Raw genomic sequence first — 12524 nt, 5'->3', positions numbered from 1 at the left:
AGATGAACTAGGGTTTTGAGATGAGATGGTGCTGATGAAGATGTTGATGGAGATTGCCCTTTACCGATGAGAGGAGCATTGGTGATGACGATGGCGATGATTTCCCCCTCCGAGAGGGAAGTTTCCCCGGCAGAACACCTCCGCCAGAGCCCTAGATTGATTCCGCCAAGGTTCCGCCTCGTGGCGGCGGAGTTTCGTCCGAGAAGATGGCTTATGATTTTTTCCCATCGAAAGACTCCATATAGCAGAAGATGGCCACCAGAGGGCCACCAGGGGGCCCACGAGGTAGGGGGGCGCTGTAATACCCCGGATGTAACTTGCCTTATCTGTATTCCAACTCTTGCCATTTTCGGCACTAAGTTATGATATTTCATCATTGTCGGGTTTTTGCCTTTGTGTTGTTTTGTCGTTGTCATGCATCTCATATCATGTCATCATGTGCATTGCATTTGCATACGTGTTCGTCTCATGCATCCGAGCATTTTCCCCGTTGTCCGTTTTGCATTCCGGCGCTCCTATGTCCTCCGGTGTCCCTTTCTACCTCTTTTCATGTGCGGGTGTTAAACGTTTTCGGATTGGACCAAGACTTGTCATGCGGCCTTGGTTTACTACCGGTATACCGCCTGTCAAGTTTTGTGCCATTTGGACTTCGTTTGATACTCCAATGGTTAACCGAGGTAACAAAAAGGCCTCGTGTGTGTTGCAGACAAACATCCCTCCAAAGTGGCCCAAAACCCACCTAAACCTCCTCCATCACCTAGGTCGTTCGATCATGATTGTGTGGGCAAAAACCGCACCTCATTTGGAGCTTCCTAGCTCCCTCTACCTCTATAAATAGATCCCTCCACGAAATTCCGGGTCCAAAACCACCCTAACCCTAATAATCCGCTCGTGCCGCCGGACATGTCCGCCTCCGCGCCGGACACCGCCCCGAGCCAGTGAGAGCGCGACACGTGGCACCCAGAGCCCCACATCGCCGCCTCATCCCTGCGGCCCGCCGCAGCTCGCACGGGGCCCTCCCCGGTCCGAAGTGCAGCGCCGCCCGCGCCCGTGCCTGCGTCTTCCTCCTCACGCCCGAGCGCCGCCTCTCCTCTCGCCGGCCCCCGCGCCACCGTATGCCGGCGACCACTATCCTTGTTGCGCCGGCGACCGGCGCCGCCCCGCCCCGGCTACCGCACCTCGCCGCCCCGTCCTCGCCACCTCGCAGACCGTTGCCAACTCCGGCCGCCGCCCCGGCAAGTCCCTGCTCCATCTCCAGCCGAACCCCGACGACTCCGGCAAGTCCCTGCTCCATCTCCGGCCGACAAACCTCGGGAGTCGCGAGCAGCTACAGTGCCGGCGAGATCCAGATCCAGATCCATCCCCTTGGTTGACTTTTTCGCCCGAAACCCTAATTATTTTGCATACTTTGACGCATCATAACTTCATCACCGTGGCTCCGATTCGTGCATGTAGCATATCGAAATGTTCGTCTCGATGAGTACTCATTTCATCTCATTGCATCATTTTCATTTGAGCTCATCTTGATGCCCGAAATGTTGTTGGAAGAGGGCTATGTGATGTTAGTTTCAGATCTGTTATCAGCATTTGCACTTTTGTCATTTTTGCCATGATTAATGTGTGCATGCTATGATCTTGAGCTCTACATGTGTTTTGAAGTATGCCATGCCATCTTTACAGGGGTGTATGCCATGTATTTTTGTGATCTCTGTGGTGACTAGCACAAGCATGCAAAGTAGCTTACTTAATGTTGCTGATTTCAGGGACTTAGAAATATTCTAAGTCTCTGCCTTGTCCTTATTTTTATGCCATATGTTCATGTTGATTCCTAGTGATCCGTGTCTCTTTTGAGCATGATCAGTAAGGATGTTTTGTAGATATTGTGGTGCTCTCTCCATCCATGTCTTTGTTTGCATTTATGGAGCACCCTAGCTTGAGTCAATCGAGCTCTACTTTTGCTATAAAATGTTCCTGGCAGATTGTTAACATTTTTAGCAATTTTGCCGAGCTTGTCGTTGTTGATCCGTGCATGCTATGTTGTTGTTCTTGCCATGTCTAGCTTCTATGCCATGCCTACTTGCTGGGTGTATGCTTACTTTGTCATGCAATGCCTTGTGGTGAGTGCATTGAGCTCGTAAACATGCCTACTTGATATCTGTTTTGCCATGTTCCAGTTTTTCACTAAGTCTGAATCTGTTAACGATAATTGCTATGTTCATGTGGTTGTAATTGTATTTTCTGATCCCTTTTGGCTTATGGCCAGTAAGGGACTTTTGTTGTATGCTTGGATTAGCTTCATGAAATGCCTTGCTTTGCCATGATATGTTCCTGTAGCATGTAGTTTTCGTGCTCTAAAGATTGCTTCCTGATGTTAAATTCCTGACATGCTGTTAATTTCACCAAGTCTAAAACTTGATATCTTGCACTTTTGCCATGCTTGTTTGAACCTGCTAATGAGTGAATTAGCCGTAGCTCAGTGTTCATCTTTTGTCAAGCATCTTGAGTGGATCCCTGCCATGTATTTTGTTGCTATGTTAGAGTGCTGTAGCATATTGTTCTTGATGCATTTAGATGGTCTCGTGCTGTTAATCGCAGACCGGTGCCATATTTGTTTTGCTTGCCATTTCCAATCCGTGCATCCGATTTCGGTGATATTTATATCAATTTTGACCGAAATCAACTCATCTTTCCAGTGGCACTCTTGGTTTTCCAAGTTGAGGCCAGGTTCAATAATTCCTTTCCAAATCATGCATATGCACCGCATACCGCATACCGCATCCCGCATCTCATGACATGTATTGCATCATGTTGTTTGTGCATTGCACGTGGTTGATTGTGTCTTCCTTTGCTTGTTGTTCTTGCTTGGGTAGAGCCGGGAGACGAGTACGTGATCGAGGAGCCCGTTGATTACACTTACGAGGATCAAGTCAACTCAGAGAACTTTGCAGGCAAGATGACCATACCCTCGAAATCACTTCTATCTTTGCTTGCTAGATGCTCGCTCTTTTGCTATGCCTATGCTACGATACCTACCACTTGATTATCATGCCTCCCAAATTGCCATGTCAAACCTCTAACCCACCTTGGCCTAGCAAACCGTTGTTTGGCTATGTTACCGCTTTGCTCAGCCCCTCTTATAGCATTGCTAGTTGCAGGTGAAGATTGGAGTTTGTTCCTTGTTGAGACATGTTTATTGTTGGGATATCATTAATATATCTTGTCTATTTTAATGCACCTATATAGTTGGTAAAGGGTGGAAGGCTCGGCCTTATGCCTAGTGTTTTGTTCCACTCTTGCCGCCCTAGTTTTCGTCATACCGGTGTTATGTTCCTGGATTTTGCGTTCCTTACACGGTTGGGTTATAATGGGAACCCCTTGACAGTTCGCCTTGAATAAAACTCCTCCAGCAATGCCCAACATTGGTTTTACCATTTGCCACCTAGCCTCTTTTTCCCTTGGGTTTCCGAAGCCCAAGGGTCATCTTTATTTAAACCCCCCTGGGCCAGTGCTCCTTTGAGTGTTGGTCCGAAATGGGCAGCCTGCGGGGCCACCTCGGGGCAACTTGAGGGTTGGTTTTACTCGTAGCTTGACCTATCCGAGTGTGCCCTGAGAACGAGATATGTGCAGCTCCTATCGGGATTTCTCGGCACATTCGGGCGGTGTTGCTGGACTTGTTTTACCATTGTCGAGATGTCTTGTAACCGGGATGCCGAGTCTGATTGGATTGTCTTGGGAGAAGGAATATCGTTCGTTGACTGTGAGAGCTTGTGATGAGCTAAGTTGGGACTCCCCTGCAGGGATTTGAACTTTCGAAAGCCGTGCCCGCGGTTATGGGCAGATGGGAATTTGTTAATGTCCGGTTGTAGAAGACTTGAACTTAACTTAATTAAAATGAGTCAACTGAGTGTGTGGCCGTGATGGTCTCTTTTCGGTGGACTCCGGGAAGAGAACACGGTCTCGAGTTATGTTTGAACGTAGGTTGTTCTAGGATCACTTCTTGATCATAGTTTCTCGACCGTGCCTTTGCCTTCTCTTCTCGCTCTCATTTGCGTATGTTAGCCACCATATATGCTAGTCGCTTGCTGCAGCTCCACATCATACCTTTTACCCTACCTATAAGCTTAAATAGTCTTGATCGCGAGGGTGTGAGATTGCTGAGTCCTGGTGAATCACATATTACTTCCAAAACCAGATGCAGGGACCGATGATACCATTCCAGGAGATTCAACTGAGCTCAAGCGGGAGTTCGATGAGGACTCAGGACGATACTACGTGTCTTTCCCAGATGATCAGTAGTGGTGCCCAGTTGGGGCGATCGGGGACTATGTTGCATTTGGGGTTTATCTTTATTTTGGTTCCGTAGTGGGACCTTGAGTGTAACTGGATGAATGTAATGTTATTTATGCACTGTGTGACGTGGCGAGTGTAAGCCAACTATGTATCCTTTTCCCTTATTGTATTACATGGGTTGTTGTGAAGATTACCTCACTTGCGACATTGCTTTCAATGCGGTTATGCCTCTAAGTCGTGCGTTGACACGTGGGAGATATAGACACATCGAGGGTGTTACAGGCGCGCCCTAGGGGGTAGGGCGCGCCCCCACCCTCGTGGGAAGGGTGTGGCCCCCCTGGTGAGGTTCTTGCGCTCAGTATTTTTTATATATTTGGAAAACATCATCCGCGAAGTTTCAGGACTTTTGGATCTGTGCAGAATAGGTCTCTAATATTTGCTCCTTTTCCATCCCAGAATCCCAGCTGCCGGCATTCCCCCTCTTTATGTAAACCTTGTAAAATAAGAGAGAATAGACATAAGTATTGTGACATAATGTGTAATAACATCCCATAATGCAATAAATATTGATATAAAAGCATGATGCAAAATGGACGTATCAACTCCCCCAAGCTTAGACCTCGCTTGTCCTCTAGCGAAAAGCCGAAATCGAAAAATATGTCCACATGTTTAGAGATAGAGGTGTTGATAAAAATAAAATACGGACATGAGGGCATCATGATCATTCTTAGAACATCAACTTACATAATTCTTTGTCATATAATATCTGATGCTAGAGTAATAATTCAATCACAATATCAAGTATGAATCGTAAACTTCATTGAAAACTAACAAACTACAATCTCGGTCATTGAAGCAATTGCAATTTATCATAACATAGGAAAGAGTCAATGTATAAGAGCTTTTCAGCAAGTCCACATAATCAACTATCATATAATCTTTCAAAATTGCTGACACTCACGCAATACTTATGGGTATGGAGTTTTAATCGGACACAGAGAAAGATATGGGCTTATAGTTTTGCCTCCCAACGTTTTACCTCAAGGGTAATGTCAACAGTAAAAGTTCATGAAAACTCGCATCCAATTAGCCATATATACCAGGATCTTTCCAACATATTGTGCTTGCCAAAGGATAAAATGTAAAAAGGAAGGGTGATGATCACCATGACTTCTATGCAATGTAGGAGATAAAAGTAAAAGGTAGGCCCTTCACATAGGGAAGCAGAGGTTGTCATGCGCTTTTATGGGTTGGATGCACAAAATCTTAATGCGAAAGAACATCACTTTATATTGCCACTTGTGATATGGACCTTTATTATGCAGTCTGTCGCTTTTATTACTTCCATATCACACGCTCGTATAAAGCTTATTTCCTCCACACCAATCAATCATACATATTTAGAGAGCAATTTTTATTGCTTGCACCGATGACAACTTACTTGATGGATCTTACTCAATCCATAGGTAGATATGGTGGACTCTTATGGCAAGACTGGTTTAAGGGTGTTTGGAAGCACAAGTAGTATATCTACTTGGTGCAATGAATTTGGCTAGCATGAGGAGGAAAGGGAAGATCATCATGTTGGAAGATCCAAGACAATATAATTTATCTCAGATGTAAGAAAACATAACCCATTACGTTGTCTTCCTTGTCCAATGCCAACTCTTTAGCATGTCATATTTTAATGAGTGCTCACAATCATAAAAGATGTCCAAGATAGTATATTTATATGTGAAGACCTCTCTTTCTTTATTACTTCCTATTAATTGCAACGATGACCAAAACTGTGTTTGTTAACCCTCAATAACTTTTATTCATCATACTCTTTCTATGTGAGCTCATTACTCTCCATAAGACTCATATGATCTCTTTGTTTCTTTTTATTCCTTTCTCTTTTCTTTTATTCCTTTAGGATCATGGCAAAATAATCAAGCCCTTGACTCAACACTAATCTTTATTATATAGCTCACGGACTTGATTACATAGAAGGATAATAAAGCAAAACTCACAACTAGATCATACTAAGAACTTTTATTCTACTAGATCAAGATATTACCAAAAGGATCAAACTAAGAAAAACGGTAAAGATAAAGTGGTGGTGATACGATACCGGGGTACTCCCCCAAGCTTGGCAGTTGCCAAGTGGAGTGCCCATACCAGATACTCAATTCTTCTTTGTTGGTGGAGACGGTGGAGATTTTTTTGATGGCGTAGGATTCTTCCTTAATTTGCATTTGAGGACGGAATTTTGGTCCCTTAGGTCCTTGATCTCCTGTTCCAAGCTCAGTATCTTTTTGCACAGTTCCTGTTTGTTCTCCTGCAAGAGGCGAAAAGGGATAAACTCGATCTTAGGTTTCTTTACTCTATCCGGGAGACTTGACTTTTTGAACTTCACATGCATGTCCCCAGGTTGAGGTAGTGGGACTTCATCTTCATCTGAGCTCGTCTCCTCCTTTCACTTGGGTTCATAGTCCTCTTCTTCTTCCGGTGTCCAACCGCAATGCTCCACATCCCCATAGATCTTAGGATCTGCAAGGTAATCAGCCATGTAGCTTTCTCCTTCCAAATCCTGGGATGACATGTTGCTCTGTTTGCAGCAAGACAACTCAAAACAAAGACAAGGGATTTTTGCGTGATACGGGACTCAAAACCTCCGGGAGATTATATAATGAATTTTTACCGACCAAAATACGTGTCGTGTATGAAAACAGAGTCCGAAGAGCACACGAGGTGCCCACGAGGTAGGGGGGCGTGCCCAGTAGGGTAGGGCGCGCCCTCCACCCTCGTGGAGCCCTCGTGTACTTCCCAGACTGCTGCTTATTTTTCTATTTTTCTAAATATTTCAAAACGGAGAAATATTACCTTAAAAACTGTTTTGGAGTCGGTTTACTTACCGTACCACATACCTATTCCTTTTCAGAGTCTGAAACGTTCCAGAAAGTGTCCCTTATGTATTTCTCTAGGGTTACAGTTCTGATAACATTGGTTTCAACATTTATGGGATTACCTGAGATATAATGTTTGATTCTTTGACCGTTCACCACCTTCGGATTTGTGCCTTCGAAGTTGTTGATTTTTATGGCACCGGAACGGTAGACCTCCTCAATAACGTAAGGACCTTCCCATTTGGAGAGAAGCTTTCCTGCAAAAAATCTTAAACGAGAGTTGTATAGCAATACATAATCACCTACATTAAACTCACACTTTTGTATCCTTTTATCATGCCATCTTTTAACTTTTTCTTTAAACAACTTGGCATTTTCGTAGGCTTGGGTTCTCCATTCATAAAGTGAGCTAATATCAAATAACCTCTTCTCACCGGCAAGTTTAAAATCATCATTAAGTTCTTTAATAGCCCAATAAGCCTTGTGTTCTAGTTCGAGAGGTAAGTGACATGCTTTTCCATAGACCATTTTATACGGAGATATACCCATAGGATTTTTATAAGCAGTTCTATAGGCCCATAATGCATCATCAAGTTTCTTGGACCAATTCTTTCTAGACCTATTAACAGTCTTTTGCAAAATTAATTTGAGCTCTCTATTACTCAATTCTACTTGACCACTAGACTGAGGGTGATAAGGAGATGCAATTCTATGATTAACATCATATTTAGCAAGCATTTTATGGAAGGCACCATGAATAAAATGTGAACCACCATCAGTCATTAAATATCAGGGACTCCAAATCTTGGAAAAATAACTTCTTTAAGCATTTTAATAGAAGTGTTATGATCAGCACTACTAGTTGGAATAGCTTCTACCCACTTAGTAACATAATCAACAACAACTAAAATATGTGTATAACCATTAGAGGAAGGAAAAGGTCCCATATAGTCAAAGCCCCAAACATCAAATGGTTCAATAACAAGTGAATAATTCATGGGCATTTCTTGATGTCTAGTGATATTACCAATTCTTTGACATTCATCACAAGATAAGACAAACTTATGGGCATCCTTGAAGAGAGTAGGCCAATAAAAACCAGATTGCAGTACCTTATGTGCAGTTCTATCTCCAGCATGGTGTCCTCCATAAGCTTCAAAGTGACACTTGCGTAGGATCTGTTTTGTTCATGCTCAGGTACACAACGTCTAATAACACCATCTACTCCTTCTTTATAAAGATGTGGGTCATCCCAAAAGTAATGCCTCAAATCATACAGGAACTTTTTCTTTTGCTGGTATGTGAAACTAGGTGGTGTAAACTTAGCAACAATGTAATTAGCATAATCAGCATACCATGGAGCAGTATGAGAAGCATTTATGACATTTAATTGCTCATCAGGAAAACTATCATCAATAGGTAGTGGGTCATCAAGCACATTTTCTAACCTAGACAAGTTGTCTGCAACGGGGTTCTCAGGTCCTTTTCTATCAACAATATGCAAATCAAATTCTTGTAGTAAGAGAACCCATCTAGTAAGTCTAGGTTTAGCATCTTTCTTTTCCATAAGATATTTAATAGCAGCATGACCAGTGTGAATAGTTACTTTAGAATCAACAATATAAGGTCTAAACTTATCACAAGCAAATACAACTACTAAGAATTCTTTTTCAGTAGTAGGCTAGTTTCTTTGAGCATTGTCTAGAGTTTTACTAGCATATTGAATAACATTTAGTTTCTTATCAACTCTTTGTCCTAGAACAGCACCTACAGCATAATCACTAGCATCACACATAATTTCAATGGGTAAATTCCAATCAGGTGGCTGAACAATAGGTGCAGAGATCAATGCTTTCTTAAGTATTTCAAATGCTTCTACACAATCATCATCAAAGACAAATGGTATATCTTTTTGTAATAAATTAGTCAGAGGTCGAGATAGTTTTGAGAAGTCCTTAATGAACCTCCTATAAAATCCAGCATGACCAAGGAAACTTCTTATACCTTTGATGTCCTTGGGACATGGCATCTTTTCAATAGCATCAACCTTGGCTTTATCAACTTCAATACCTCTTTCAGAAACTTTATGCCCCAAGACAATACCTTCATTAACCATAAAGTGTCACTTTTCGCAATTCAAGACAAGATTAGTTTCTTCACATCTCTGCAAAACTCGATCAAGGTTGCTCAAGCAATCATCAAAAGAAGACCCATAGACGGAAAAGTCGTCCATGAAAACCTCACAAATCTTTTCACAAAAGTCATAGAATATAGCCATCATGCATCTTTGAAAGGTAGCAGGTGCATTACATAAACCAAAAGGCATACGTCTATAAGCAAAAGTACCAAAAGGGCATGTAAAAGTAGTCTTTGATTGATCTTTGGCTGACACAGGTATTTGAGAGAAACCAGAATAACCATCTAGAAAGCAAAAATGTGTATGTTTAGATAATCTTTCTAGCATTTGATCGATAAAAGGTAAGGGGTAATGATCCTTTTTAGTAGCCTTATTTAATTTGCGGAAATCAATTACCATCCTATAACCTGTAATAATTCTTTGAGGAATCAATTCATCTTTATCATTAGGAACAACAGTAATACCTCCCTTCTTAGGGACACAATGGACAGGGCTTACCCACTAACTATCAGTAACGGGATAAATTATACCTGCCTCAAGGAGCTTTAGTATCTCCTTTCTTACCACTTCTTTCATTTTAGGATTCAGCCGGCGTTGATGATCACAAACTGGTTTGGCATCTTGTTCCAAATTAATTTTATGTTGACATAGAGTGGGACTAATGCCCTTAAGATCATCAAGAGTATACCCAATAGCAGCACGGTGCTTCTTCAGAGTTTTCAATAATCTCTCTTCTTCATGCTCTGAAAGGCAAGCACTAATAATAACATGATATATCTTTTTCTCATCAAGATAAGCATATTTAAGGGTATCAAGGTTTAAGCTCAAACACGGGATCACCCTTGGGTGGAGGAGGATCCCCTAGGATTTCAACAGGTAAATTATTTTTCAGAATAGGTTTCTGTTTAAAGAATACTTCATCTAATTCCCTTCTTTCATTCACAAACATATCATTTTCATGGTCTAGCAAATATTGTTCTAATAGATCACTAGGAGGTACGACAATAGAAGCAAGACCAATAATTTCATCCTTACTAGGTAATTCTTCTTCACGGTGTTGTCTACTAAATTTAGAAAAATTAAATTCATGAGTCATATCATCTAAACCCAGTAACAACATCTCTTTTGCAATCTATGGTAGCGTTAACAGTATTTAAGAAGGGTCTACCAAATATGATGGGACAAAAGTTATCTTGTGGGGAACCAAGAACAAGAAAATCAGCATGATATTTAGTTTTCCCACACAAGACTTCAACATCTCTAACAATTCCCATTGGTGAAATAGTATCTCTATTGACAAGTTTAATTGTGACATCAATATCTTCCATCTCAGCAGGTGCAATATCATGCATAACTTCTTTGTATAAGGAATAAGGTATTGCACTAGCACTGGCACCCATATCACATAGGCCATGATAACAATGATCTCCTATTTTAATAGAAATAACAGGCATGCCTACTATAGGTCTAGGTTTATCTTTATCACGGGGTTTAGCAATTCTAGCAGTTTCATTACAGAAATAAATAACATGCCCATCAATATTATTAGATAAGAGATCTTTAACAATAGCAATATTAGGTTCAACTTTAACTTGCTCAGAGGGTGTATATGTTTTAATATTGCTTTTATGAACCATAGTTGAAACTTTAGCATGATCCTTTATCTTAACAGGGAAAGGTGGTTTCTCAACATAAGAAGTAGGAACAATAGGATCATTATAAGTAATAGTCTTTTCTTCAACTTTAATAGGTGCAGCTACTTTTACTTCTATGGGAGGATGATATTTAAACCACTTCTCCTTGGGGAGATCAACATAAGTAGCAAAAGATTCATAGAAAGAAGCTACTATCTTAGAGTCAAGTCCATATTTAGTGCTAAATTTATGAAAGATATCGGTATCCATAAATGATTTAACACAATCAAAACTAGGTGACATACCTGACTCCTTACCATTGTCGAGGTCCCAATCTTCAGAGTTGCGTTTAATTCTTTCCAATAAATCCCATTTGAATTCAATAGTCTTCATCATAAAAGAGCCAGCACAAGAAGTATCAAGCATGGTGCGATTGTTACCAGAAAGCCGAGCATAATTTTTTTGAATAATCATTTCTCTTGAGAGCTCATGATTGGGGCATGCATATAACATTGATTTAAGCCTTCCCCAAGCTTGAGCGATGCTTTCTCCTTTGCGAGGCCAAAAATTATATATATAATTGCGATCACGATGAACAAGATGCTTAGGATAAAACTTCTGATGAAATTCCAATTTCAATCATTTGTAATTCCTAGACCTCATATCATCACATAGCCTATACCATGTTGATGCATCTCCCCTCAAAGATAAGGGAAAGACCTTATTTTTAACAACATCTCCGGGTACACCTGCAAGCTGAAATAATCCACAAACTTGATCCACATATATCAGATGTTCATCAGGATGTTTTGTTCCATCTCCTAAAAAAGAATTAGCTAGCAGTTTTTCAATCATACCCGAAGGAACTTCAAAGCAAGCATTTTCATTTTCATATTCATTTTCAACAGGTTCAGTAGGTTGAGGAGCAACTCTTTGCTCTACTGGTCGGGGCAAAGATACCCCGAACAAGCCCCCCAGAGGATTACCTTCCATGGTAACAAGTGACAGTAAATTTCAGCGCACTATATAAATTTTTCCTTACCAAATTCCACCTACCAAAGGCGCTTCACTCCCCGGCAACGGCGCCAGAAAAGAGTCTTGATGCCCACAAGTATAGGGGATCTATCGTAGTCCCTTCTATAAGTAAGAGTGTCGAACCCAACGAGGAGCAAAAGGAAATGATAAGTGGTTTCCAGCAAGGTATTCTCTGCAAGCACTGAAATAAGTGGTAACATATAGTTTTTGTGATAAGATAATTTGTAACGAGCAACAAGTAACAAAAGTAAATAAGGTGCAGCAAGGTGGCCCAATCCTTTTGTAGCAAAGGACAAGCCTGGACAAACTCTTATATGATGTAAAGCGCTCCCGAGGACACACGGGAATATCGGCAAGCTAGTTTTCATCACGTTCATATGATTCGCGTTCGGTACTTTGATAATTTGGTATGTGGGTGGACCGGTGCTTGGGTGCTGTCCTTAATTGGACAAACATCCCACTTATGATTAACCTCTATTGCAAGCATCCGCAACTACAACAAAAGTATTAAGGTAAACCTAACCATAGCATGAAACATAT

Source organism: Triticum dicoccoides, chromosome 1A, assembly GCF_002162155.2.
Source record: "Triticum dicoccoides isolate Atlit2015 ecotype Zavitan chromosome 1A, WEW_v2.0, whole genome shotgun sequence".
In the NCBI taxonomy this organism is placed as follows: domain Eukaryota; kingdom Viridiplantae; phylum Streptophyta; class Magnoliopsida; order Poales; family Poaceae; genus Triticum; species Triticum dicoccoides.
This window is presented reverse-complemented; position numbering follows the sequence as displayed.